General features: G+C 49.8%; 2 protein-coding genes across 7 annotated transcripts in view; one reads left to right on the top strand and one right to left on the bottom strand.

Annotated features, from left to right (window-relative positions):
* Window positions 1–26,759, top strand: part of lpp (LIM domain containing preferred translocation partner in lipoma) — a 467,959-nt gene that overhangs the window by 12,595 nt on the left and 428,605 nt on the right. The window contains exon 1 of one of the 5 annotated variants that reach the window (XR_013579646.1): window positions 22,285–22,352. The exons of the other annotated variants lie outside the window; for them this stretch is intronic. The gene's annotated coding sequence lies outside the window, so the exon portion shown is untranslated. Of the gene's footprint in view, window positions 1–22,284; window positions 22,353–26,759 lie in introns of those variants that run through there. 5 annotated transcript variants of the gene reach the window in all.
* Window positions 1–26,759, bottom strand: part of LOC144694055 (B-cell lymphoma 6 protein homolog) — a 396,731-nt gene that overhangs the window by 159,624 nt on the left and 210,348 nt on the right. The window lies entirely within an intron of this gene.

The raw sequence follows: 26,759 nt of genomic DNA, 5'->3' as shown, positions 1-26,759 counted from the left end.
TATAAGGCTGATGCCGGAAATAAGTGCAAATACATATCAGCATTGACAGACAGACTGGGTGTTATGGCACAGCTGATGGGAAATGCTGAGCTGCTCAAATCTCAGAGGGAAACTTGAAACAACTGCCACAACTTGTTTTGCAATTTGTATAAATTTTGTGATGCATGCCTTTAATTTGGTATTACAGGTTTCTTACAAAGTTAAATCAAACGTTTATTAATAGAAGAAATGATTTTAAGTACATACATAGATCTACAAATTACTACAATGATAACTTCTAAATCCCCCAATTAATCTAAACCCCAGTTACACTTTCATTAAGGCAACAGTAAGACACAGATTTTAAAAGAGCCAGGCAAGGTGACACACAATACCCTGAAACAGTCAAATTTAAAGTGAGTTTCTTTAACTTCAGTTGCTTGTAGACAGCAGCTTGAGACTTAGATGCTGGAGGCTTTTTTTCATACTTGTTGGATCTTAAAATGCCTTCCCTTGCACACAGCCTCCTCTCCTTTATCCATATTTTCCCCTTTGAATGCAAATTCCCATTGTTTCACTATGCCTTTGGACTTTACCTTTCTAATAATAAAAACCTCTCATAGTACCAATTTTACCTGTAATCTTTGGGAAAATAAAAACACTGTTTCTTAACTTCTCCTGGCTAGGTGAAACATTTCACCCCCTCTGAATTCAATCCAGCCTGGTTTATTTAAAAATGCAAATGTTCCATTTACACCTATGTTTACTTACTTAACATTTCATACCTAGTTTATCTTCTGTTAGATCAAAGCCTTCCGACCAGCAGCATTTAAATCAATTAAGTCTCACCCACACAGAGACATAGACACAGACCCCACTATTACTCTATTTTACAATAAACCCCAGTAACATTATGAAAATTATTATTATTTCTTCCTGACACTGGGACTCTTCTCTTGAAAAAAGAAGCCTCAGGGGCAACCTAATCAAGGTCTTTGAAATTCTGAAAGGTTTTTATAGAGTGGGTACAGAGAGAATGTTTTCGCTTGTGGAGAAGAGCAGAACTAGAGACCATCAATATAAGACAGTCACCAATCAATCCAATGGGGAATTCAGAAGAGCATAAACATCTGGAGTAGAACATAGACACTGGCATGGACTGATTGGGGTGAATGGCCTGTCAGAAGGTCAATGCTGAAGAAGTGCTGTCTTGTTAGGTGTTGGGGGTGAGGGAAGGTGGAGGGCAGTGCTGAGGGAGTGCTGCAATGTTGGAGGGTCAGTACTGAGGGAGTGCTGCAATGTTGGAGGGTCAGTACTGAGGGAGTGCTGCACTGTTGGAGGGTCAGTACTGAGGGAGTGCTGCACTGTCAGAGGGTCAGTACTGAGGGAGCACTGCACTGTCAGAGGGTCAGTACTGAGGGAGTGCTGCACTGTTGGAGGGTCAGTACTGAGGGAGTGCTGCACTGTCAGAGGGTCAGTACTGAGGGAGTGCTGCACTGTTGGAGGGTCAGTACTGAGGGAGTGCTGCACTGTCGGAGGGTCAGTACTGAGGGAGTGCTGCACTGTCGGAGGGTCAGTACTGAGGGAGTGCTGCACTGTTGGAGAGTCAGTACTGAGGGAGTGCTGCACTGTCGGAGGGTCAGTACTGAGGGAGTGCCGCACTGTGGGAGGGTCAGTACTGAGGGAGTGCTGCACTGTTGGAGGGTCAGTACTGAGGGAGTGCTGCACTGTTGGAGAGTCAATACTGAGGGAGTGCTGCAGTGTCGCCGGTACTGTATTTTGAATGGGACATTAAAACAGGCTCCATTCACCCTCTCACATTCATGCAAAAAAGCCCTTGACATTGTTGGAAGAACAGGAAGTTCTTCCTCATGTCCTGCCTAATATTTACTTGTGTTCAGCTAATATGTTCCTTTTGAGGAAGAATAATCTACCGATTAGCCACAGAGAGCTTGTTGGGTAAACAAGAAATCAATAAATTATATTTATAAAGCAACTTTCAGGAAATGTTCCAAATTCCTCCACAAAATGTAGCACCCAAGGTTTGGGGAATTGATACTGACTGACAGAGAGCTTGCAGAGTTCGACAGCTCAAGATAAGATTCTTAGCGAGCTTCCTGTAACAAGCCTCAGTTTTCTGCTGTGCAGTTACAGAGGAAATTCTGTACACAGGGTCAGCATTGTGGCAGTTGTACTGGAGTGGATGGGGGAGATGGGGGAGATAGGTGAGGAGCATTGGATGATGGGTGTTGGATGATCAGTGTTAGTTTCTGGGCAATGAGAGACCAGTAGGATTCAGCTTAGATTCAAACTGGTTTTGATAGAAAGTGGACAGATGATGATAAAAATATAAGTTATTCAGCCTTTTATATTTGTGAATGCCTGATGGATAATCCTGTCTCTGTGTGAGAGATTACAATATCTTTGTATGGGGGTTACAGTGTCTCTGTATGGGGGTTACAGTGTCTCTGCGTGGGGGTTACAATGTCTCTGCGTGGGGGTTGCAATGTCTCTGCGTGGGGGTTACAGTGTCCCTGTATGGGGGTTACAATGTCTCTGTAAGGGGGTTACAGTGTCTCTGCGTGGAGGTTACAACGTCTCTGCGTGGGGGTTACAGTGTCTCTGTATGGGGGTTACAATGTCTCTGCGTGGGGGTTACAGTGTCTCTGTATGGGGGTTACAGTGTCTCTGTATGGGGGCTACAGTGTCTCTGTATGGGGGTTACAGTGTCTCTGTATGGGGGCTACAGTGTCTCTGCGTGGGGGTTACAGTGTCTCTGCGTGGGGGTTACAATGTCACTGCGTTGGGGTTACAGTGTCACTGCGTGGGGGTTACAGTGTCTCTGTATGGGGGTTACAGTGTCTCTGTATGGGGGTTACAGTGTCTCTGTATGGGGGCTACAGTGTCTCTGCGTGGGGGTTACAGTGTTTCTGCGTGGGGGTTTTGATGTCACTGTGTCAGGGGTTTTGGGATCTGGGGAGGCAGTGGCATAATGGTATTATCACTGGACAGGTGTCCATGAAGCCTACATTCTCATTCGGTCACAGATCCCTGATGCCTTCTAGGGTCCACAGAAGCTGCAGGGATGGCTCCTCAGACAAGGGCTATCCACAGAGGATGTGGTTGATGACACCCTTGAGGTGGCCTCAGACTGCAGCAGAGCGAAGGTATCATGCTCAAACTCACATCATGGTGGAACAGACCATCGGGATGCTGAAGATGTGGTTCCGGTGCCTGGACCGGTCTGGTGGAGTCCTGCAATACAGTCCACAGAGGGTGTCACACATCATTGTCATCTGCTGCATCCTTTACAACCTGGCACCCAATCGGGGAGAGGAGCTGGCTGAGGAGGAGATGGAGGAGCTGGAGGTCTCCTCCGGTGAGAAGGACGTTGATGGGGGTGAGGGTGAGGAAGTCCTCAAAGGTGTCGATGCTGGGGATGAGGTCCTTGCACTGGTTAGACGAGGCAGGCGCACTCGGGAGGCCCTCATAGCTGGTGGAATTGTGGAGGATGATGAAATGCAGTGAGGAGACACCATAGACCCTCACATTGCATCTGTCAATGTTTGACTGCAGTCTGGCTTATGGCAGTGCACATACCCTCTGTGTTAATGCTCCTGTCATGGAGACACTGTGGAGGCCATAATAGTCGCTCGATTGCAGGAGGATGATGATGACATGCAGCGAGGACACTCCATAGATCTTCACATAGCCTCTGAGAATGTCTGACTCCTGTCTGGCTGAGGTCAGCTCGCTTGGGCTCTGTGACCAGGGTCATATCTTAGAGACGCAGCCATGAGATTTAAAAGCACCTGATTCTTTGTCCGTCTTCTGCACCTGAGCTCTTCAGGAGCACAGCGTCACTGGTCACAGATGCTGAAGAGATGGGGGCCAGCCCCTCCTTAAAGGTGCTGAGAGCACACAGAGAGAATGATGGTACTCTATGATGCCTACCCACAACATTCTGGCAGCAATGGCCAGCACCGCCAAGGTGCAGGTATCAGTAATGTGTCCAGTGAGTGTGAGGCTGGACCATCACTTTGGCCTGAAGGCTGCACAGACACAGGGAAGAGGCTCTGGACTGAGACACCTGCCTTTATCTTGTGCAGAAAGGTTTCACATCTGAGTGACATGAACACTGCTCATCAGAACAAGGAGCCATAGGCAGGGAGACATTCTTGGGAGTTTATTGACAATAGTGAACATTATGTACAAATGATTAACACCTGTGCCCAGGCTGTGCAACTAGCTGTGGCTCAGTTCATAGCACCCTCGCCTTTGAGTCAGAAGGTTGTGGGTTCATGTCCCACTCCCGGAAAAAAAAAGTCAAGAACTGTGAATGTACTCGAAAGAGGACAGCTCGATGCTCTTTTAAAAGAGGTGTCAGCTGTGGCTCAGTTCATAGCACCCTCGCCTTTGAATCAGAAGGTTGTGGGTTCATGTCCCACTCCCGGAAACCAAGAACTGTGAATGTACTCGAAAGAGTTACAATCTGTGACTGTTGATAACGCGAAAGAGTTACATTTTCTTAACCTTCCTAACCCTGCCGCTACATTTTGGTGCTCCTGGATATTCACAGTGAAGGTGGAGGCAGCCTGCTGACTGCTACTCGCTGTCTGTGATGACCTTGGCAGGTGTCCTCTGGAGGCCCCTGGCCTGTTTTTGGGGACCTGCTGTGTGGCAGTGACACCCTCCTCAGCTGTGGAGGAGCTGGAGATGCTGAGGTCACAGGAAGAGGGGATTCGGATGAGTCGGACACTTCCAGAGTCACCTGGGTGGATGACCCCGGAATGTGCACCTGCTGATACCGCTCCCTATGGGTGCCTGGGTCCTCGGGATGACTTCTTGAGGAGAAAGGGTAGCTGGAGTAAGATTGAGCTGCCCAGCACACCTCTTGTGTACACACTGTTGGAGGCCAACTATGGCATCAGTGATGGAGTTAAGTCCGTGCAGCAGCGCAGGAGCAACATCTTGGAACAAGGTCTCCATGGCGGCCGCCACCCTGCCAGTGTTGACCTCGGTGCGTTGGCATGGTGGCACTATCACCTCAGCCTGAAGGTGGACAGACTCCTCCATTGTGCCTTGCAATCTGAGGAGTGCAGCGGACATCCCTTCCTGATGTTCCCGAGCTTGCCTTTGCAGCTCCAGCAACTGTGACATGACCGAGTCCAGATGCTCCTCATCTGGCTCGGACTCAGCAACATTCTGGCCTCCAGCAGCTCCTCCGAGTGCCAGATATCTGGGAAGTCCCTGCCTCCACCTGCTGTGGATCAGACAGTGCGATGTGCTCACCAGATTGTGATCCCGAGGCTACTCTAAAGCTAGGTCCCACTGAGGTGTGTCTCTGCGCTGGTGGAGGGTGTGGGTGACGCTGTGATGGGACTTCAGGGAGGGTGCCTTCAGATTCCTCTTCAGAGGTTTCTTCGGGGCTTGATTGGAGGCCCCGGGTCATGGACTCTGTTGGCTGTTTCCCAGATGTGCCTGTGAAAGGGGGGATAATTAGTGCATGGCAGTGGCCTGTGAAACAGGACACATCACTCACAGCCTGGTTGTCTGATAGACGTTGCACTGCTGGATCCTCACTTGGTAGAGCACCACTGACCTCACCATCAGCACAGGACCGGTCCCGGTCATCGCCGGCCAGCTGGATGGCTCTGTTTTCATGAGGACCTTGATTTCAGGCATTCCTCCAGCAGTCTGTGACCTCTCCCTCTTTTCCAGCTTGTCCTGCATGAATAGAGGTGGAGCGAGTGTAAGCAGGACACCTGCCAGGCCAGATGATAAGTAGACCTGGCATGTTTGGGTGGTGACTGGTCCCATGGATGGGATGAGGATGATGACAGTGTGTGTGAGAGAGTGAATGGTGATGTCCCTTGAACTGGCCGTGAGTAAGGGCCCTGTGGGTGTGTGCTGGGTTTGAGAGTGTGAGTTGAAAGTGATGAGAAGACTGACTTACCCTGGTGGAATGGAGGAGATCATTCATCCTCTTGCAGCACTCTTTTACAGGGCGTTGGTGATTACTACAACTGCCACCGCCTCCCAAGCCGGATTAGTGATGTTGCTGCCCTTACTGCAGCCAGAGCGGGGGAAGAAGTCATCATGATGAGCCTCCACTTCATCCAAAAGGCACTCAAAAGATGTGTCATTGAACCTGGAGACTGCAGTCTTTTTACCTTTAAGGGCCATGGCTTCTTTGCAGCAGTCGTGGGCTGGAAGCGCTGAGAGGTGCGCGCGGCTGCACTTTAAATTGTTTTTTCTTCGTTCACGGGATGTGGTCTTCACTGGCTGGGTCAGCATTTATTACCCATCCCTAGTTGCCCTTGAGAAGGTGGTGGTGAGCTGCCTTCTTGAACCGCTGCAGTCCATGTGGTGTAGGTACACCCACAGTGCTGTTAGGAAGGAAGTTCCAGGATTTTGACCCAGCGACAGTGAAGGAACGGCGATATATTTCCAAGTCAGGATGGTGAGTGGCTTGGAGGGGAATTTCCAGGTGGTGGTGTCCCCATCTACCTGCTGCCCTTGTCCTTCTAGATGGTAATAGTCATGGGTTTGGAAGGTGCTGTCGAAGGAGACTTCGTGAATTCCTGCAGTGCATCTTGTAGATGGTACACACACTGCTGCCACTGTGCGTCAGTGGTGGAGGGAGCCTATATGGCGCTCTGTGTGCTGAAGCGGCGAGGTGATGGTGTGGCAGGCGAATAAGAGCAGAAAAAAATTTTGTGTTTCCTGGGAATGCATAATTAATGCAGTGGGTTTGGGATGATACAGCATAAAAAGCCACCATTGCAGCCGACTACTGTACGCAGTGCAAATCTTGGATGATTCTACCTGATTTCTCTGTGTGAGGGGTTACGATGTCTCTATGTGAGAGGTTACGATGTCTCTGTGTGAGGCTTTATGATGTCTCTGTGTGAGGGGTTACGATGTCTCTGTGTGAGGGGTTACGATGTCTCTGTGTGAGGGGTTACGATGTCTCTGTGTGAGGCGTTACGATGTCTCTGTGTGAGGGGTTACGATGTCTCTGTGTGAGGGGTTACGATGTCTCTGTGAGGCGTTACAATGTCTCTGTGTGAGGGGTTACGATGTCTCTGTGTGAGGGTTACGATGTCTCTGTGTGAGGGGTTATGATGTCTCTGTGTGAGGGGTTACGATGTCTCTGTGTGAGAGGTTACGATGTCTCTGTGTGAGGGGTTACGATGTCTCATTGTGCGGCATTACGATGTCTCTGTGTGAGGGTTACGATGTCTCTGTGTGAGGGTTACGATGTCTCTGTGTGAGGGGTTACAATGTCTCATTGTGCGGCATTACGATGTCTCTGTGTGAGGGTTACGATGTCTCTGTGTGAGGGTTACGATGTATCTGTGTGAGGGGTTACGATGTCTCTGTGTGAGGGGTTACAATGTCTCATTGTGAGGCTTTATGATGTCTCATTGTGAGGCATTACGATGTCTCTGTGTGAGGGTTACGATGTCTCTGTGTGAGGGGTTACGATGTCTCTGTGTGAGGGGTTACGATGTCTCTGTGTGAGGGGTTATGACGTCTCTGTGTGAGGGTTACGATGTCTCTATGTGAGGGTTACGATGTCTCTGTGTGAGGGGATACGATGTCTCTGTGTGAGGGGTTATGACGTCTCTGTGTGAGGGTTACGGTGTCTCATTGTGCAGCATTACGATGTCTCTGTGTGAGGGTTACGATGTCTCATTGTGCAGCATTACGATGTCTCTGTGTGAGGGTTACGATGTCTCTGTGTGAGGGTTACGATGTCTCTGTGTGAGGGATTACGATGTCTCTGTGTGAGGGGTTACGATGTCTCTGTGTGAGGGGTTACGATGTCTCTGTGTGAGGGGTTACGCTGCCTGTGTGAGGGATTACGATGTCTCTGTGTGAGGGATTACAATGAGCAGATGTTTGTAGGTCGCCGTGCAGGCACACGCCCGACCCAATCGGCTGCGAAATTGCACTGGGTGACGTTGGGCGAGCATCCCGACATCATTCTACGTTTGCACGATATTCCGGTTGGCGGGCGCACACACAGCAGTCGGGAGCGTACCCGCCAACAATTAAGAGGCCAATTAATGGAATTAAAGTTGTAATTGTCTTTGATTTTTTGAGATCCCTCCAACCTCACAGTTGACGGACGGGTGAATCGGCCAGGTGGCCTTTGCATTTTTCATGAAACTTCACCCAAAACCGGGATGAGGTTTTCGTTATTAAATTTTTTAAAATTGCCTGGACAGAATTTTCATTGTGTATATGTTCAGGTGACTGATTGTGATGCGTGGACATGTTTTTCTGGATTGTAAATGCTTTATTGATTAGTTTTAAAGTCTTCAGCTCCCTGAGGCAGCTCTCTGCCTTCGGGGAGCTTTCATTAAGCACTCGCCCGCGCCTGAGTTTACGTCAGCGCCCACCCTTCTATGGCCCCCACCCCGGCAGCGCTGAGCATTTCAGCACACGCTTCACACTGGCTGTCCATTAATTTGACAGCCAGTGTGAAATCACAGTCAGGGCCGATCCCAGTCAGTGGTTCGTTCCCCGGCTGCTCCCAGACCCACAAATCACACCCGCATGCCAACCTAAACATCCTGCCCAATGTTCTGCATGACGGACTATAATGCTGCTGTGTGAGGGATTACGATGCCTGTGTGGAGGTTATAATGTCTCTATGTGAGAGGCTATAATGTCTCTATCTGAGGGGTAATGATGTCTCTATGTGAGGGTTTACGATGTCTCTATGTGAGGGGTTACGATGTCTCTATGTGAGGGGTTACGATGTCTCTGTGTGAGCAGTTAGGAGATCTCTCTGTGGGGTGTTACAACACCTGTGTGTGATTTTTAAAAATTCATTCACAGGATGTGGGCTTCGCTGGCTGGGCCAGCATTTATTGCCCATCCCAAACTGTCCTTGAGAAGGTGGTGGTGAGCTGCCTTCTTGAACCGCTCCAGTCCATGCGGTGTAGGCACACTCACAGTGCTCTTAGGAAGGAAGTTCCAGGATTTTAACCCAGCGACAGTGAAGGAACGGCGATATATTTCCAAGTCAGGATGGTGAGTGGCTTGGAGGGGAACTTCCAGGGGCCCATGTTGCACGTATCTGCTGCCCTTGTCCTTCTAGGTGGTAGAGGTCACAGGTTTGGAGATCGCTACCGAAGGAGCCTTGGTGAGTTGCTGCAGTGCATCTTGTAGATGGTACACACTGCTGCTACTGTGCATTGGCGGTGGAGGGAGTGAATGTTTGTGGATGTAGTGCCAATCAAGCGGGCTGCTTTGTCCTGGATGGTGTCAAGCTTCTTGAGTGTTGTGGGAGCTGCACTCACCCAGGCAAGTTAGGAGTATTCCATCACACTCCTGACTTGTGCCTTGTAGATGGTGGACAGGCTTTGGGGAGTCAGGAGGTGAGTTACTTGTTGCAGGATTCCTAGCCCCTGACCCGCTCTTGTAGCTACAGTATTTAAATGGATAGTCCAGTTCAGTTTCTGGTCAATGATAATCCCCAGGATAAAAGCAAAAAACTGCGGATGTTGGAAATCCAAAACAAAAACAAAAATACCTGGAAAAACTCAGCAGGTCTGGCAGCATCTGCGGAGAGGGGTCCAGTTAACGTTTTGAGTCCGAATGACCCTTCAGCAGAACTAAGTAAAAATAGAAGAGAGGTGAAATATAAACTGGTTTAAGGGGGGGACAAGTAGAGCTGGATAGAGGGCCAGTGATAGGTGGAGATAACCAAAAGATGTCACAGACAGAAGGACAAAGAGGTGTTGAAAGTGGAGATATTATCTGAGGAATGTGCTAATTAAGGGTAGAAAGCAGGACGAGCAAGGTACAGATAGCCCTAGTGGGGGTGGGGTGGGGTGAAGGAATCAAAAAAGGCTAAAAGGTAGAGATAAAACAATGGATGGAAATACATTTAAAAATAGTGGAAGTAGGTGGGAAAAGAAAAATCTATATAAATTATTGGAAAAAAAGGGGGAGGAAATTGGAAAGGGGGTGGGGATGGATTTACTTTACCAATATTTTAAAAAGGGTGTGAGGGATAGACCAAAAAATTATTGGCTGGTCAGTCTGACTTCAGTGGCGGGCAAGTTATTGGAATGAATTCTGAGAGGAAAAACTGTCACTTAGAAAGGCACAGATTGATCAGCGATAGCATGGTTTTGTTAGGCGAAGATTGTGTCCTACTAACTTAATACAATTTTTTGAGGAAGTAAGAAGGAGGATTGATGAGGGTAATGTAGTGGATGTTATCTACATTTAATTCAGTGAGGCATTTGACAAGGTCCCACATGGCAGACTGGCCAGGAAAGTGGGATCCCATGGGATACAGGGGAAGATGGCAAGTTGGATCCAAAATTGGTTCAGTGACAAGAAACAAAGGGTAATGATCGATGGTTGATTTTACGAGTGGAAAGCAGTTTCCAGTGGTGTCCCACAGGGCTCAGTGTTGGGGCTTTTACTGTTTGTTTTATATATTAATGAGTTAGACTTAAATGTGGGAGGCATGATTGGGAAATTTGCAGATGACCCAAAAATTGGCCGTATAGTTGATAGTGAAGGGGATAGCTGTTGCCGATATCAATGGTTTTATTGAGTGGGTGGAAAAGTGGCAAATGGAAATGTGTGAGGTAATTCATTTGGGAAGGGCAAACAAAGCAAGGGAATATTCAATAAATGGGAGGATATTGAGCGGGGTTGAAGTAGTGAGAGACCTTGGAGTGCATGTCCACATGTCCCTGAAGGCGGTAGGACAGGTGGACAAGGTGGTCAAGAAAGCATATGGAATTGTTTCCTTTATTGTACAAGGTATTGAATACAAAAGCAGGGATATAATGTTGGAAATATATAAAATGCTGGTTAGGCCACAGCTGGAATTTTGTGTACAGTTCTGGTCACCACATTCCAGGAAGGACATACTTGCCCTGGAGACAGTGCAGAGGAGATTAATAAGAATGTTGCCAGTGCTGGAAAATTGCAGCTATGAGGAAAGATTGGACAGATGAGGTTTGTTTTCCTTAGAACAGAGGAGGCTGAGGGGTGACCTAATTGAGGTGTACAAAATTATGAGGGGCCTAGATAGGGTAGACAGTAAAGACTTGTTTCCCTTAGCTGAGGGGTCAATTATCAGGGAGCATAGATTTAAGGTGATTGGTAGAAGGATTAGAGGGGACATGAGGAAAAACTTTTTCACCCAGAGGGTAGTGGGTGTCTGGAATTCACTGCCTAAGTTGGTGGTTGAGGCTGAAACGCTCAACTCATTTAAAAGGTCCCTGCATCTGCATCTGAAGTGCTGGAACCTGCAAGGATACAGACCAGGTGCTGGAAAGTGGGATTAAAAATGAGCGGCTAATTTCTTTTTTTCTCCTTTGAGAGCAGGCACAGACACGGTGAAACGCCTCTCTGCACCGTAACTTCCCTATGGTTCTATGTCAGTATGAAGGGTTACGATGTCTCTGTGTGAGGGGTTACGATGTCTCTGTGTGAGGGTTACGATGTCTCTGTGTGAAGGGTTACGATGTCTCTGTGTGAGGGGTTACGATGTCTCTGTGTGAGGGGTTACGATGTCTCTGTGTGAGGGGTTACGATGTCTCTGTGTGAGGGGTTACGATGTCTCTGTGTGAGGGGTTACGATGTCTCTGTGTGAGGGGTTACGATGTCTCTGTGTGAGGGGTTACGATGTCTCTGTGTGAGGGGTTACGATGTCTCTGTGTGAGAGACTGCGATGTCTCTGTGTGAGACGTTACGATGTCTCTGTGTGGGGTACGATGCCTGTGTGGGGGGGTTACGATGTCACTATGTGAGAGTTTACCATGTCATTGAGTGAGGGGTTCTGATTTTGCTATATGGGAGGTTACAATGTCTCTGTAACAGGTGATACATTGTCGCTGCGTGGGTTTATGATGTGCATGCATGTGGGATTGTGATGCCTCTGTCTGAGGGGTTACGATGTGTCTGTGGGGGGTTATAATGTATCCTTGTGTGAGGTTATGATGTCACTGTGTGATGGAATTATGATGTATCTGAGTGGTTACAATGCCTCTGTGGCTGGTTATAAAGTCTCTGTGTGGGTGTTACTGTGTATCTGTGAGGGGTTATAGCCTTTATGTCTGAGGGATTATGATGTCTCCATGTGATAGATTATAGCGTCTCACTGTGAGGGGTTACGATATAGAAACATAGAAAATAGGAGCAGGAATAGGTAATTCAACCCTTTGAGCCTGCTCCGCCATTCAATATGATCAAGGCTGATCCTCTATCTCAACGCCGTACTCCCGCTCTCTCCCCAAATCCCTTCACGCCTTTAGAGTCCAGAAATCCATCTATTTCCTTCTTAAATATATTCGGTGATTTGGCCTTCACAGCCTCTGTGGTAGAGAATTCCACAGGTTCACCACCCTCTTAATGAAGAAGCATCTCCTCATCTCAGTCCTAAATGGTCTACCCCATATCCTGTGACTGTGACCCCTTGTTCTAGACCCCACCACCAGCCAGAGGAAACATCATCCCTGCATCCAGAATGTCCATCCCTGTCAGAATTTTATACGTTTCAATGAGATTCCCTCTCATTCTTCTAAACTCCAGTGAATACAGGGCCTAGTCGGCCCAATCTCTCCTCATACAACAATCCTGCCATCCCAGGAATCAGTCTGGTGAACCTTCGCTGCACTCCCTCTATGGCAAGTATATCCTATTTTAGGTAAGGAGACCAAAACTGCGCACAATACTCCAGGTGTGGTCTCACCAAGGCCCTGTACAGCTGCAGTAAGACATCCTTGTTCCTGTACTCAAGTCCTCTCGCAATGAAGGCCAACATACCATTTGCCTTCTTAACTGCTTGCTGCACCTGCGTGCTTGCTTTCAGTGATTGGTGTACAAGGACACCCAGGACCCTTTGTACATCAACATTTCCCAATAATACTCTGCCATTCTGTTTTTCCTACTGAAGTGGATAACTTCACACTTATTCACGTTATACTGCATCTGCCTTGTATTTGCCCACTCACTCAACCTGTCTAAATCACCTTGAAGCCTCTTAACATCCTCCTAACCCTCACATTCCCACCAAGTTTCATGTCATCAGCAAACTTAGAAATATTACATTTGGTTCCCTCATCTAAATCATTAATATATATTGTGAATAGCTGGTGTCCAAGCACTGATCCCTGCGGTACCCCACTAGTCACTGCCTGCCACTCTGAGAAAGACCCATTTATTCCTACTCTCTGTTTCCTGTCTGCTAACCAAGTCTCAATCCATGCCAATATATTACCCCCAATCCCATGTGCTTTAATTTTACACACTAACCTCTTATGTGGGACTTTATCAAAAGCTTTCTGAAAATCCAAATACACCACATCCACTGGTTCTCCCTTATCTATTCTGCTAGTTACATCCTCAAAAAACTCCAGTGGGTTTGTCAAACATGATTTCCCTTTCATAAACCCATGTTGACTTTGTCTAATCCTGTTGATATTTTCTAAGTGTCCTGTTATCACGGCCTTTATAATAGACTCTAGCATTTTCCCTACTACTGATGTTAGGCTAACCAGTCTATAATTCACTGTTTTCTCCCTCCCTCCTTTTTTAAACAGTGGGGTTACATTTGTCACCCTCCAATCTGCCAGGACTGTTGCAAAATACTCACCAACACGTCCACTATTTCCATGGCCACCTCCATGAGTACCCTGGGATGTAGATTATCGGGCCCAGGGTATTCATTGGCTTTTAGTCCCATTAATTTCTCCAGCATCAATGTTTTAGTAATACTAATTTCCTTCAGTTCCTCCTTTTCACTGGATCCTTGGTTCCTTAGTATTTCTGGGAAGTTATTTGTGTCTTCCTCTGTGAAGACAGAACTAAAGTAGTTGTTTAATTGCTCTGCCATTTCCTTCTTCCCTATTATAAATTCTCCCATTTCAGACTGTAAGGGACCTACATTTGTCTTCACTAATCTTTTTATTCTTGCACACTTATAGAAGCTTTTACAATCCGCTTTTATGTTCCTCGCAAGTTTAGTCTCATACTCCATTTTTCCCCTCTTAATCAATCTCTTGGTCCTCCTTTGCTGAATTCTAAATTGCTCCCAGTCCTCAGGCTTACTACTTTTTCTAGAAACTCTATATGACTCCTCTTTGGATCTAATACTATCCTTAATTTCTTTTGTTAGCCATGGTTGGGCCGCTTTTCCTTTTGGGACCTCACCCTTATCCCCGTCGACATCCTCCTCATCGGAGGAGACCTGCACATCATCCATCTCCTCCTCAGCCAACTCCACTCCCTGTTGCAGCGCCAGGTTGTAAAGGATGCAGCAGATGATGATGATGCATGACACCCTCTGTGGACTATATTGCAGGGCTCCATCAGACCTGTCCAGGCACAGGAACCTCATTTTCAGCATCCCGATGGTTTACTCCCCCAAGTTGCGAGTTGCAGCTTGAACCTTGTTATACCATCGCTCTGCTGCAGTCTGAGGCTGCTGCACGGGTTTCTTCAGCCGTGGCCTCTTTGGGTAGCCCTTGTCCCTGAGGAGACATCCCTGCAGCCTCTGTGGACTCTGGGGATCTGTGACCGACTGAGAATGTAGGAGTTGTGGACACTCCCTGGAAACCATGTGCAGACCTGTAGGATGTGTTTGTGGTGGTCGCACACCAGCTGTACATTCAGCGAATGGAAGCCCTTGCTTTGGCATAGTCCACCGTGTGTAGCGATGGAGACCTGAGCGCCACGTGTGTGCAGTCAATCGCACCCTGTACCTGTGGGAAACCCAAGATCTGGGCAAATCCAATCGCTCTGGCATCCTGGCTGTCCTGGTCCCGGGCGAAATGCACAAAGTTGTGTGCCCTTGTGAAGATGGTATCCGTGACCTCATTGATCCATTTATGGTTGGAGGCTTGTGATATCCCACAGAGGTCACCTGTGGGCCCTGAAAGGAGCCACTAGCTTAGAAATTGAGTGACACGGTCACTTTCACAGCCACTGGCACTGGATGCCCTCCATGTCCCCTTGGCGCCAAGTCCTGCAGTAAGTGGCAGATGTGAGCTCCCAGTTCATTAGACGTGCACAGTCTTCAGCAACACTGGTTGTTGGTCATCTGCAGGAATGAAAGGTGGTGTCTATAGCCCCTGGGTCTAGCGAGGCACTGACCAATGATGGCTGGCTGTGGTTCTTCGGTGGTGTGTGTGGGATCCCCAGCCACCCTTTCTTCCAGAGGGTGCTGCTCCTGCCTCTGCACAGCCAGGATCCTCAGGCACTCTTTCCTCCATCTTTTTTGCGGTCTGTAAGCCATGAGGCTTACATCTAGTTCACCAGGCTCCATGATCCTGATGTTGTACTCCTGCAGGATGAAAGAGAGAGATGCGTGGGTTAGCATGGGTAACCAACAACCTCTCTTGGTTAAGCCTGAAGGTCTCTTAATGCATCCTGGAGAGTGCTGGCCACCACTTTGATGGCCAGAGATTAGTGCACTGCATGGCTGCCCGAAACCCCACCCACCTCCGCCCCACTCCTCTTGACCGATTGGCAGCAGCTTTGGCCACTGGACTGCACGCTGTGCTCTCAGCTCAGGCACAGGTATTCTCCTAACCCGCACTGCAAGGCTGCACTATTAGCTTGAACCATGGGGGAGACTGGTCCAAACCGGGATCATGACTTTGCAAGGGGCTTTGAGCACCTCCAGCAGTGACTGCTCCCTGGCCAGATTCAGCAAGGAGATTGTACGATGTGTGCAGTCGCCTAACTGCTCTGCAGTTCACTAAAACGCTCATTAGTTTGCAGTCTGTGCCCAAGAAAAACTGAAGCACTCAGTGGCACTTTGATGCCTCTGTGCTGCTTGAGTGGCAGATAAGCTAGAGGCCCAACTCCAGTCATATCAAAGAGGCTGTGCCTGAACTGTCTCAGCTGCAGAGGAATGGTCACTTTATACAAGGTTTCCCCAATGCATGGCTCTTCCCTCACCTCCAGCTCCTATGTGCTTGTGCAATACCTTCAACCGCAGGGCAGTGTGTGCACACTCGCCTCTGAGTTCCCCTCAAAGTGCAGCCCGCTGTGAATCTATATGCTGTTGTGAAACACGTCAGCGTGCAATCACACCAATGTGGGCGGACAATCCAGCCGGGCCCAGGACGATTCTGGCCGGCTGACCTGATGATGATATGCTGATGGATTACAATCAGCTTCCTGATGCCTGATGGGGGGGACATCGGCCCACCATTGATAGGCTGAGTGGACAATCGCAAACTGGTTTCACAACATCATGACATCGATTTTTGGCCTTCACGCCATATTGTCCGTTCACACTGCCGAACACACCCGATGCCAGTGGGCATGGAAAATCCCACCCGATGTCATCTGTCTGAGGGATTACGATGTCTCTGATGGCTTATGTAGTCTCTGCGTGCAGCCAGCCAGGGGACGGTTAGGGTCAGTGTGTGGGTCAAGGGGCAGTGTGCGGGTCAAGGGGCAGTGTGCAGGTCAAGGGGCAGTGTGTGATCAAGAGGAAGTGTGAGGTCAAGGGGCAGTGTGTGATCAAGAGGAAGTGTGTGGCCAAGGGGCAGTGTGTGATCAAGAGGAAGTGTGTGGTCAAGGGGCAGTGTACGGTTCAAGGTGCATTGTGTGGGTCAAGGGGCAGTGTGGGTGATCAAGAGGAAGTGTGAGGTCAAGGGGCAGTGTGTGATCAAGAAGAAGTGTGTGGTCAAGGGGCAGTGTGTGATCAAGAGGAAGTGTGTGGTCAAGGGGCAGTGTGTGATCAAGAGGAAGTGTGAGGTCAAGGGGCAGTGTGTGATCAAGAGGAAGTGTGTGGCCAAGGGGCAGTGTGTGATCAAGAGGAAGTGTGTGGTCAAGGGGCAGTGTACGGTTCAAAGTGCATTGTGTGGGTCAAGGGGCAGTGTGTGATCAAGAGGAAGTGTGTGGTCAAGGGGCAGTGTACGGTTCAAGGGGCAGTGTGCGGGTCAGGGGGCAGTGTGTGATCAAGAGGAAGTGTGTGGTCAAGGGGCAGTGTGTGATCAAGAGGAAGTGTGTGGTCAAGGGGCAGTGTGTGATCAAGAGGAAGTGTGAGGTCAAGGGGCAGTGTGTGATCAAGAGGAAGTGTGTGGCCAAGGGGCAGTGTGTGATCAAGAGGAAGTGTGTGGTCAAGGGGCAGTGTACGGTTCAAAGTGCATTGTGTGGGTCAAGGGGCAGTGTGTGATCAAGAGGAAGTGTGAGGTCAAGGGGCAGTGTGTGATCAAGAAGAAGTGTGTGGTCAAGGGGCAGTGTGTGATCAAGAGGAAGTGTGTGGTCAAGGGGCAGTGTACGGTTCAAGGGGCAGTGTGCGGGTCAAGGGGCAGTGTGTGATCAAGAGGAAGTGTGTGGTCAAGGGGCAGTGTACGGTTCAAGGGGCAGTGTGCGGGTCAATGGGCAGTGTGTGATCAAGAGGAAGTGTGTGGTCAAGGGGTAGTGTGTGATCAAGAGGAAGTGTGTGGTCAAGGGGCAGTGTGTGATCAAGAGGAAGTGTGTGGTCAAGGGGCAGTGTACGGTTCAAGGTGCATTGTGCGGGTCAAGGGGCAGTGTGTGATCAAGAGGAAGTGTGAGGTCAAGGGGCAGTGTGTGATCAAGAAGAAGTGTGTGGTCAAGGGGCAGTGTGTGACCAAGAGGAAGTGTGTGGTCAAGGGGCAGTGTGTGATCAAGAGGACGTGTGTGGTCAAGGGGCAGTGTGTGATCAAGAGGAAGTGTGTGGTCAAGGGGCAGTGTACGGTTCAAGGGGCAGTGTGCGGGTCAAGGGGCAGTGTGTGATCAAGAGGAAGTGTGTGGTCAAGGGGCAGTGTGTGATCAAGAGGAAGTGTGTGGTCAAGGGGCAGTGTGTGATCAAGAGGAAGTGTGTGGTCAAGGGGCAGTGTACGGTTCAAGGTGCATTGTGCGGGTCAAGGGGCAGTGTGTGATCAAGAGGAAGTGTGAGGTCAAGGGGCAGTGTGTGATCAAGAAGAAGTGTGTGGTCAAGGGGCAGTGTGTGATCAAGAGGAAGTGTGTGGTCAAGGGGCAGTGTGTGATCAAGAGGAAGTGTGTGCTCAAGGGGCAGTGTATGGTTCAAGGGGCAGTGTGCGGGTCAAGGGGCAGTGTGTGATCAAGAGGACGTGTGTGGTCAAGGGGCAGTGTACGGTTCAAGGGGCAGTGTGCGGGTCAAGGGGCAGTGTGTGATCAAGAGGAAGTGTGTGGTCAAGGGGCAGTGTGCGGGTCAAGGGGCAGTGTGTGATCAAGAGGAAGTGTGTGGTCAAGGGGCAGTGTGTGATCAAGAGGAAGTGTGTGGTCAAGGGGCAGTGTGTGATCAAGAGGAAGTGTGTGGTCAAGGGGCAGTGTACGGTTCAAGGTGCATTGTGCGGGTCAAGGGGCAGTGTGTGATCAAGAGGAAGTGTGAGGTCAAGGGGCAGTGTGTGATCAAGAAGAAGTGTGTGGTCAAGGGGCAGTGTGTGATCAAGAGGAAGTGTGTGGTCAAGGGGCAGCGTGCGGGTCAAGGGGCAGCGTGCGGGTCAAGGGGCAGTGTGTGATCAAGAGGAAGTGTGTGGTCAAGGGGCAGTGTGTGATCAAGAGGAAGTGTGTGGTCAAGGGGCAGTGTACGGTTCAAGGGGCAGCGTGCGGGTCAAGGGGCAGTGTGTGATCAAGAGGAAGTGTGAGGTCAAGGGGCAGTGTACAGTTGGGGCAGTGCGAGCTCGTCAGGGGGCCATGTGCATGCAGCCAGTCAGGGGACAGTGTGAGCTGGTAAAGGGGCAACATGAGGTCAACGGGCAGTGTGCAGTCAGGGGGCAGTGCGAGATCAAGGGGCATCATGAGGTCAAAGGGCAGTGTGTGGACCCAGGGCAGTGTGGTCGGGGCAGTTTGCAGTCAGTAGGCAGTGTGCAGTCAGGGGAGAGTGTGAGCTGGTCAAGGGGCAGTGAGAGGTCAAGGAATAGAGTGCAGTCTGGGGGCAGGTGTGATCAGGGGGCAGTGCAGTCAGGAGGGGCAGTGTGCAGCCGGTCAGGGGGTCATTGTGCAGCCGGTCAGGAGGGGCAGTGTGCAGCCGGTCGGGGGGTCAGTGTGCAGCCGGTCAGGTGGTCATTGTGCAGCCGGTCAGGGGGGTCAGTATGAAGCCGGTCAGGAGGGTCAGTGTGCAGCCGGTCAGGGGGTCAGTGTGCAGCCGGTCAGGGGGGTCAGTGTGCAGCTGGTCAGGGGGGTCAGTGTGCAGCCGGTCAGGGGGGTCAGTGAGCTGCCGGTCAGGGGGGTCAGTGTGCAGCCGGTCAGGGGGGTCAGTGTGCAGCCGGTCAGGGGGTCAGTGAGCAGCCGGTCAGGGGGGTCAGTGTGCAGCCGGTCAGGGGGGTCAGTGTGCAGCTGGTCAGGGGGTCAGTGAGCAGCCGGTCAGGGGGGTCAGTGTGCAGCCGGTCAGGAGGGTCAGTGTGCAGCCGGTCAGGTGGTCATTGTGCAGCCGGTCAGGGGGGTCAGTGTACAGCCGGTCAGGGGGGTCAATGTGCAGCCGGTCAGGGGGGTCAGTGTGCAGCCGGTCAGGGGTGGTGCAGCCGGTCAGGAGGGGCATTGTGCAGCCGGTCAGGGGGGTCAGTGTGCAGCCGGTCAGGGGTGGTGCAGCCAGTCAGGAGGGTCAGTGTGCAGCCGGTCAGGAGGGTCAGTGTGCAGCCGGTCAGGGGGGTCAGTGTGCAGCCGGTCATGGGTGGTGCAGCCAGTCAGCGGGGTCAGTGTGCAGCCGGTCAGGGGGGTCAGTGTGCAGCCGGTCAGGGGGGTCAGTGTGCAGCCGGTCAGGGGGTCAGTGTGCAGCCGGTCAGGGGGGTCAGTGTGCAGCCGGTCAGGGGTGGTGCAGCCGGTCAGGGGTGGTGCAGCCGGTCAGGGGTGGTGCAGCCGGTCAGTGTGCAGCTGGTCAGGGTGGTCAGTGTGCAGCCGGTCAGGGGGGTCAGTGTGCAGCCGGTCAGGGGTGTCAGTGTGCAGCCGGTCAGGGGGTCAGTGAGCAGCCGGTCAGGGGGGTCAGTGTGCAGCCGGTCAGGGGGGGTCAGTGTGCAGCCGGTCAGGGGGGTCAGTGTGCAGCCGGTCAGGGGGGCAGTGTGCAGCCGGTCAGGGGGGTCAGTGTGCAGCCGGTCGGGGGGTCAGTGTGCAGCCGGTCAGGGGGGTCAGTGTGCAGCCGGTCAGGAGGTCAGTGTGCAGCCGGTCAGGGGGTCAGTGTGCAGCCGGTCAGGGGGGTCAGTGTGCAGCCGGTCAGGGGGTCAGTGTGCTGCCGGTCAGGGGGGTCAGTGTGCAGCCGGTCAGGGGGGTCAGTGTGCAGCCGGTCAGGGGGGTCAGTGTGCAGCCGGTCAGGGGGGTCAGTGTGCAGCCGGTCAGGGGGGTCAGTGTGCAGCCGGTCAGGGGGGTCAGTGTGCAGCCGGTCAGGGGGTCAGTGTGCAGCCGGTCAGGGGTGTCAGTGTGCAGCCGGTCAGGGGTGGTGCAGCCGGTCAGGGGTGGTGCAGCCGGTCAGGGGTGGTGCAGCCGGTCAGTGTGCAGCTGGTCAGGGTGGTCAGTGTGCAGCCGGTCAGCGGGGTCAGTGTGCAGCCGGTCAGGGGTGTCAGTGTGCAGCCGGTCAGGGGGTCAGTGAGCAGCCGGTCAGGGGGGGCAGTGTGCAGCCGGTCAGGGGGTCAGTGTGCAGCCGGTCAGGGGGGTCAGTGTGCAGCCGGTCAGGGGGGTCAGTGTGCAGCCGGTCAGGGGGTCAGTGTGCTGCCGGTCAGGGGGGTCAGTGTGCAGCCGGTCAGGGGGGTCAGTGTGCAGCCGGTCAGGGGGGTCAGTGTGCAGCCGGTCAGGGGGGTCAGTGTGCAGCCGGTCAGGGGGGTCAGTGTGCAGCCGGTCAGGGGGGTCAGTGTGCAGCCGGTCAGGGGGGCTGAATACTGTCGAGCCGAGTGTGAAATATTAAGCCTAGCTCTGTTCTTACTTGTGCAAGTGCACTGGGAATGTGTACGTGTCTGTACATGTCTGTACAGATTGCTCTCACTCTGTGTCTCAACTTGTATATATTCCCCCTATTTAAAGAAATAGCTGTGAAAGCTGCAATATGGAGACAGGCCATTCAGCTCCACATGCCCTGGGAAATGGCTCTAATCACATTAGCTGGTCTGTTCCCATAGTCCTTCCAAATCTTTGCCTTCATCCGTCTCTCCAATCTGATCTTGAACGTTGACACATTTTCTGCTCAACCACATTTTTTTCAGGGGAGAGGGAGAGTTCTGGATTTCTCTTTATTTTCCTGTGTGTGAAGAAGTGCTTTCTGACATCGCCCCTGTATAGCCTGGCTCTAATTTTAAAATTATACTCCCTTGTTCCACATTCCCCACCAGAGGAAATAGTTTCTCTCTTTCTACCTTATCTCAAAATCCTTGATCAGACCGCCCCTTAATCTTCTATACTTGAAGAAATACAAGCTACCTCTGTGCAACCTGTCCTCCTACTTTAACCCATTTAGCCCCAGTAGTATTCTGGTTAATCTGCGCTGCATCCCCTCCAAGGACAATATCTCCTTCCTGAGGTGTGGAGTCCAGAACTGAACAAGTGACTCCAGATGTGGTCTGATAAGGAGTCTGTGTCACAGCTCCAACATCCTTCCACCTCTTGTATCCCAGTCTTCTTGAGGTACAAGCCCACATTCCATTAGCTTTTAAAATTATTTTTGTACCTATCCACTGGGTTTTACAGTGTTGAGAGAGGATTCCAGTTAGTGTGGGGTACGGAGGAGGGACTGGAGGGTGGAAGTGTGGAGGGAGGAGGGTTCAGGGTGATTGCAGAGAAAGGGTTGTTGAGGAGGAACTGAATGTTGCACCTATTGTAGATGATCAGCCTGGCAGGAATAGCCTGGGAGAATCTCATTGCCACTGAGTGAACTCAGCCGCTTCCAGTACTACAACAAATCATTTTTATTTTTTGTTTTAGAAGTGACCAGGGAGTGAAGGTATAGGATATACATTGTGTATAAAGTGTTAACTTTGAACTTTGACGCACTGAATCTAGTTAAGTGAACTTGGCTGATGGTGCGGTGGAGAAATTGCCTTAAGATTGAAAGTGAAGAATCAAGCTTCTTCCTTCTGATGTGTGCAGTGTTGCTACTAAAGTTAGAGATTAGTTTGAGTGTTCATGGGGAGAGACAGGGACTGTTTTGTGGGATAATTCCTTTCCTTGATTTTTCTGGAGAATGAGATTCTGGCTGTTTTTTTCTTTCAGAGTTTGTTGTAATTTCCCATATTTGGAATTGTTGAGCAGTTGTTGGGATGGGAGGGAAGGGGAGGGATGTAGGAGGGAGGATTTGGTTATGTTTCCAGTAGGTTTCCTGTCAGTAGCCGTGGTGTATACAGCACTGGGCCTGAGGATTGAAGGACAGGCTGCTGCCTCACGCTAACTGGGCCCAGCCTCTCTCTGTAAGTGCAACAACTCTTTTAATTTGAGTTTAGGAGAGAAAAGGAGAACAGCCCTCCCACCCCGGAAAAGAAATAAAATCCTGAAAGGGAGCAGACAAAGCGGGTTTATACAGGAACATAGAGACAGGGAGGGAGAGACAGACAGGGGGAGAGAGAGAGAGGAAGTGAGACAGAGGGAGACAGGGGCAGAAGGAGGGAGAGAGAGGTGGGGGAGAGAGACAAATAGAGGGAGAGAGCAGAAAGATGGAGAGTGAGATGGAGGGACAGACAGGCACACAGAGGAGGAGTGAGAGAAAGAGACACGGGAAGAGAGAGACAGATGGGAGGAGAGAGGGACAGAGGGAGAGGGAATGAGAGACAGAGACACAAACAGGGAAAGAGAGACTATGGGAGTGAGAGAGACAGACATAGGGAGTGAGAGAGATAGACAGAGGGAGTGAGAGAGATAGACAGAGGGAGTGAGAGAGATAGACAGAGGGGGAGGAGAAAGACAGAGGGCATGAGAGAGACAGGGAGAGAGACATGCAGACTGACAGAGTGGAAGAGAGAGATAAAGAGACAGAGAGAGAGAGAGAGAGAGAAAGCCAGATGGAGGGGGAGAAAGGGAGAGGGAGATGGAGAGAGACAGAGGGGAGAGAGTGAGAGACGGGGAGAGAGACACAGAGAGACAGAGAGGGAGAGAGGCATACATGCATACACATACACATAGATAGACAGAGAGAGACATACATACACAAAAGGAGAGAGAGAGTGACACAGAGAGAGAGAGACAGACAGAAAGAGGGAGACACAGGGTGGAATCCTCCGGTCCCACCAGTAGCAGGAAGTTTGATGGGCGGGGAAATTTAATTTGGCGTGAGGCCAAAAATCAGTGTCCCAGTGGCAGGATGAACTTTAGCAATTATGTTCTCGGGACTTTCAGGGTTAAAGGGTCAAACTTCCCGACGAATGATGTCGGGAAGCCCTTTCGTGTTTATTAGCAGGTCACACATGCTCATGATAAAGGCCACCTCACTAGAATTAAGTTCCCCCTCCAGGTTAAGTTCCCCGGCAGTGAGAAATTAGAACATTCACTTTTACGACTGCAAATAAGTGATGTGCGCTTGTTGAGGTAGTCTTCTTCCATGATTAATGGTGAGTGGTCACTGCATTGTCCTCTTTGGAGAATGTCTGTAAATTCCAGCCTGTGTTTGAGATTTGCGGCTGGCAGTGCAAGTTGTGTGGAGGATGACCAAGGAAAGGAGGGAGGGTTAGCGGGGAAGGGTGGGGCAGTGGCCGGGCAAAGGCGGAAGGGATAGTGCAGTCTGTCTGGGTGCCCTTTAAATATGGCACCTGGGCCAACAGCCTATGAGGTTATGTCAGGGATGGTGACTTCCTGACTACCCCTGCCACAAGAATTGACGAGCGCTTCACATGCATATTTAACAGAGCAAGATTGCGGGTGGTCAGCGATGCACTCCCCCCCCCACTCTCCCCCAAGGAAATCACTCCCGCTTCTGCGCCTGGTACTGAACTCAGATTCCAGAACAGAAGATTCCGGCGACACAGAGGGTATACACTAAGCTATAATATAGCTGCTCTGCACATTGAACTGGATGGTGTCTATCTGATTATTGCATTGCTCTGTGTTCTTTTATAGTATCAGTGTTAACCTTTGAGGAAAATGTCACTGCTACAACATCTCCATTCACAACTTGTGCCCATGTCTGTCAGCACAATCTTCCACTGTGTCTGTAAGGTGTGTCGATGATGTATTTGGTGTGCCTGCAATGTGTCACATGCATTTGTTGTGTATGTTGCATCCGTCTGCTTGTGTTATGCCTGACTATTATATACAGTGTGTCTGTCGATTGTATGTAATGTGTCTATGTTGTGTCTGCCTGTATTGTACATCAAATATCTATATATCTCTCCGTGTTGTATACAGTGTGTCTGTCTGTCTCCATTGTATACATTGTGTCTATCTGTGTTATGTCTGTCTGTGTTGTGTCTGTATAGTCTGTTGTATTGTGTTGGTCTATTGTCTCTGTGTCTGTCTTTGTTGTGTCTGCCTGCCTGTGTTGTTCCTGCCTGTGTTGTGCTGGCTTGTGTTTGGTCTGTTATATCGTGTCTGCCTGTGTTGTCTGTCTGTATTGTGCCTGTGTTTGTTGTGCCTGTCTTTGTGATGTGTTGTGCCTTTGATGTGTTCTCTGTCTGTCTGTTTGTGTTGCACCTGTGTTGTGCTTGTCTGTAAAGCAAAAGGAAATCTTAAATAAAAACAGAAAATGTTAACAATACTCAGCAGGTCAAACAGCTTACGTGAAGCGAGGAACAGGGTTAACGTTTCAGGTCTGAGCTCAACACCCAGTACATCTCTAACTTTTCGCAGCTCGGATGAAAGGTCATCGAATTTTTTGGTTTTTATTTGTGCCTTTTTATTATTCTTTCATGGGATGTGGGTGTCACTGGCAAAGCCAGAATTTGTTGCCCATCCTTAATTGCTCTTGAACTGAGTGGCTTGCTGGGCCATTTCAGAGGGCACTTAAGATTCACCCATATTGCTGTGGGTCTGGAGTCATATGCAGGCCAGACCAGGTAAGGACGGCAGATTTCCTCCCTTAAAGGGCCTTTAGTGAACCAGATGAGTTTTTACAACGATCGATTATTTGAAACCCTATCCCCATAGCATTTGCTTGAGTCTCTGGATTACTAGTCCAGTGACATTACCATTACACCACCATCTCTCCCATGTGTTGTGCATGTGACGTGTTGTGTCTGCCTGAATTGCATCTGCCTGAATTGCATCTGTCTGAATTGTGTCTGTCTGAATTATGTCTGTGATGTGTTGAGTCTGATGTGTTGCATCTGTTTGTGTTGTATCTGTGATGTGTTGTATCTATACTGTGTCTGCCTGTATTGTGACAGAGTTATGTTGTGTCTGTCTATATTGTACCTATGATGTGTTGTGTCAGTCTTTATTGTGTCGGTCTATATTGTGTTGGTTTATATTGTGTCTGTCTGGATGGTGCCTGTGACATGTTGCATCTGTCTGTATTGTGCCTGTGATTTGTTGTGTCTGCCTATATTTGTCTGTGATGTCGTGTCTGTCTGTATTGTGCCTGTGATTTGTTGTGTCTGCCTATATTTGTCTGTGATGTCGTGTCTGTCTGCATTGTTCCTGTGATGTGTCTGTCTGTACTGTGCATGTGATGTGTTTGTCTGTACTGTGCATGTGATGTGTTTGTCTGTCTGTATTGTGCCTGTGATGTGGTGTGTCTGTCTGTATTGTGCTTGTAATGTGTTTGTCTGTCTGTATTGTACCTGTGACATACAAACAGACAAACAAGGAGCAGGAGTAGGCCATTCAGCCACTCAAGCCTGCTCCGCCATTCATGGCTGATCTGATAGTAACCTCAAATCTGCATCCCACCTACCCCTGTTAACCTATCACCCCCTTGTTTACCAAGAATCTATCCACCTCTGCCTTAAAAATATTCAAAGACCCTGCTTCCACTGCCTTTTCTGGAAGAGAGTTCCAAAGACTCACGGCCCTCTGAGAGAAAAAAATTCACCTCATCTCTGTTTTAAATGACCGACCCCTTATTTTTAAACAGTGACCCCTAGTTCTAGATTTTCCCACAAGAAGAAACATCCTCCTCACATCCACCCTGTCAAGACCCCTCAGGAACTTATATGTTTCAATCAAGTCGCCTCTTACTCTTCTAAACTCCAGTGGATACAAGCCTAACCTGTCCAGCCTTTCCTCATAAGACATCCCGCCCATTCCAAGTATAAGTCTGGTCAGCCTTCTCTGAACTGCTTCCAATGCATTTATACCCTTCCTTAAATAAGGGGACCAATATTGTACACAGTACTCCAGATGTGGTCTCACTAGTGCTCTGTATAACTGAAGCATAACCTCCCTACTTTTGTATTCAATTCCCCACGCAATAAATGATAACCTTTTATTCGCTTTCCTAATTACTTGTTCTGCCTGCATACTAAACTTTAGTGATTCATGCACTAAGACACCCAGATCTCTCTGCATCTCAGAGCTTTGCAATTTCTCACCATTTAAATAATAAGCTTCTCTTTTATTCTTCCTGACAAAATGGACAATTTCACATTTTCCCACGTTATACTCCATTTGCCAGATCTTTGCCCACTCACTTAACCTATCTATATCTTTTCATAACCCCCTTATGTCCTCTTCACAACTCACTTTCCTACCAATCTTTGTGTCATCAGCAAACTTGGCAACCATCCCGTCCATCCCTTCATCCAAGTCATTGATAGAAATTGTAAACAGTTGAGGTCCCAGCACTGATTCCTGTGGCACACCACTCGTTATATCTTGCTAACTTGAAAATGAATCATTTATGCCTATTCTCTGAATCTTCTATCCATACCAGTATGTTAACCTCTATA

This window comes from Cetorhinus maximus, chromosome 19 (genome assembly GCF_964194155.1).
Source record: "Cetorhinus maximus chromosome 19, sCetMax3.hap1.1, whole genome shotgun sequence".
Lineage (NCBI taxonomy): Eukaryota > Metazoa > Chordata > Chondrichthyes > Lamniformes > Cetorhinidae > Cetorhinus > Cetorhinus maximus.
Note: the sequence above shows the minus strand (reverse complement) of the source record. Positions and strands in the feature narration are given on the sequence as shown.